Source organism: Suncus etruscus, chromosome X (genome assembly GCF_024139225.1).
Source record: "Suncus etruscus isolate mSunEtr1 chromosome X, mSunEtr1.pri.cur, whole genome shotgun sequence".
NCBI lineage: Eukaryota > Metazoa > Chordata > Mammalia > Eulipotyphla > Soricidae > Suncus > Suncus etruscus.
Genome location: NC_064868.1, coordinates 23,318,317 through 23,320,837, shown reverse-complemented (window position 1 = coordinate 23,320,837; position 2,521 = coordinate 23,318,317). Strand labels below are relative to the sequence as shown.

Below are 2,521 nucleotides of genomic sequence, written 5' to 3'. Positions count from 1 at the left end.
TAGCTATTTAAAAATTACCATGTGGGTGTTTTCTTGGTTGAAGGAATTTTTTTTATTATGTACAGCGCATCTTATTTGTTTTGAAGGGGTGGGCTATTTTTGGCATTGCTGAGTGTCTTTTTATTTCTCTCAGCTCAGGAGTGACCCTTGGTGGTGCTCTGGGGACCTTACGCTCTGCTATGGATCAAACTGTACTCAGCTACATGCAGGGCAAGTTTTTTACCTCTGGTGCTATCTCTCTGAACCTACAATATATTTTAAATAGGAAAATAGCATAGAATTTAATTTGAATGTGTTAGGTATCTTTGCATTTTTCATAAGCAATTTAAAGACAATTGTCTCAACCTATGAAACCAACATCAGCAGAAGCACCATAAAAGGTCACGCAAGTAAAAGTATCATTTTCCTTAATTGCACTAAATTTTCTTTGTCCCCCAATTCACAATACAGACCAGGCAAAGGGCCTGGGTTGAGGTGTATATGGGGTGCATTTACTGTACCTCCTCCTTCTATACAGTCAGTGTAAAGAACACAGCCTGTGATAAGAATTGGGAGGCATTATCTTTTCTTTTCTTTTTTTTTGATTTTTATATATATATATACATACATATATATATATATATATATATATATATATATATATATATATATAAAATACTTCACCAGTGCAACATTCCCATGACCAATATCCCAAGTGTCCTTCACCTCACCCAACACAGGCCTGTACTCTAGACAGGCTTTCTTCTTCCCCCATTCAGTCACATTTTGTTATGATAATTCTCAGTGTAATTATTTCTGTGACTGCACTAAACTATCCCTGTGGTGAGCTTCATGTCAGAAGCTGGACCCTCCAGTCCTCCTCTATTTTGTCTCTGAGAATCATTACATAAATGTTTTTCATATTTCTCAAAACCCATAGAAGAGTGAGACCATTCTGCGTTTATGACTCTCCCTATGACTAATTTCACTCAGCATAATAGATTCCACATACATCCATGTGTAGGAAAATTTTATGACTTCATCTATTCTGATGGCTACATAATATTCCATTGTGTAAATGTACCATAGTTTCTTTAACCGTTCATCTATTGAGGGGCATCTAGGCTGTTTCCAGAGTCTGGCTATTGTAAACAATGCTGCAATGAATATAGGTGTGAGAAAAGGATTTTTGTATTTTATTTTTGTGTTCCTAGGTATATCCCTAGGAGTGGTATAGCTAGATCCTATGGGAGCTCAACTTCCAGCTTTTGGAAAAATCTCCATATTGCTTTCCACAAAGGTTGGACCAGATGGCGTTCACATCAGCAGTGAATAAGAGTTCCTTTCTCTCCACATCCCTGCTAGCGCGGCTTGTTCTCATTCTTTGTGATGTGTGCCAATCTCTGTGGCGTGAGATGATACCTCATAGTTGTTTTGATTTGCATCTCCCTGATGATTAGTGATCTGGTGCATTTTTTCATGTGCCTTTTAGCCATTTGTATTTCTTCTTTGTCAAAATGTCTGTTCATTTCTTCTCCCCATTTTTTGATGGGGTTAGATGTTTGACTCAAATACATTGGAGTCTACTTGACTAAAGATGTGAAGGACCTATACAAAGAAAACTATAAAACCCTGCAACAAGAAATAAGAGAAGACACACGGAAATGGAAATCCATACCCTGCTCTTGGATTGGCAGGATTAATATCATTAAAATGATAATACTCCCCAAAAAGCTTTGTACAGATTTAATGTGATCCATCTAAAGATACCCATGACATTTTTCAAAGAAGTGGATCAAACACTTCTGAAATTCATTTGGAACAATAAACACCCACGAATAGCTAAAGCAATACTTGGGAAAAGGAGTGTGGGAGGTATTACTTATCCCAACTTTAAACTGTATTACAAATCAATAGTTATCAAAACTTCATGGTATTGGAATAAAGACAGACCCTCAAATCAGTAAAACAGGCTTGAGTTTTCAGAGAATGTTTCCCATATATACCTTCATCTAATTTTTGATAAAGGTGCAAGAAATCCTAAATGAAACAGGGAAGGCCTCTTTAATAAGTGGTTTTGGCACAACTGGTTAGCCACTTGTAAAAAGCGAACTTAGAACTCCAGTTAACATCATGTACAAAGGTAAAATCCAAATGGATTAAATACCTGGATATTAGATCTGAAACCATAAAGTATATAGAACAACATGTAGGTCGAAAACTCCATGACATAGAGACAAAGATATCTTAAAAGAGGAAACAGTACTCTCCAAACAAGTGAAAGGAGAAATAAATAAATTGGACTATATTAAGCTGAGAAGCATCTGCACCCCAAAAGAAATAGTGTCCAGGATACAAGAGCCACCCACTGAGTGGCAGAAACTATTCACCCAATACCCATCAGATAAGGGGTTAATATACAAAATATACAAGGCACTGACAGAACTTTAAATTGCACTAAATTAAGTCAGTCAACTCTATTATATATGGCCTATTAATTTATATGTTGCATTAATAATTGTGCTATTGTTAAACTGCTAAA

General features: G+C 36.1%; 1 non-coding gene across 1 annotated transcript; it reads right to left on the bottom strand.

Moving 5' to 3' along the window:
• Positions 1 to 425: 425 nt before the first annotated feature.
• On the bottom strand, positions 426 to 558 carry LOC125999744 (small nucleolar RNA SNORA51). Its single transcript, XR_007492217.1, has one exon. It is a non-coding gene; the product is annotated as a small nucleolar RNA SNORA51 (small nucleolar RNA).
• Between the last annotated feature and the right edge of the window lie 1,963 nt (positions 559 to 2,521).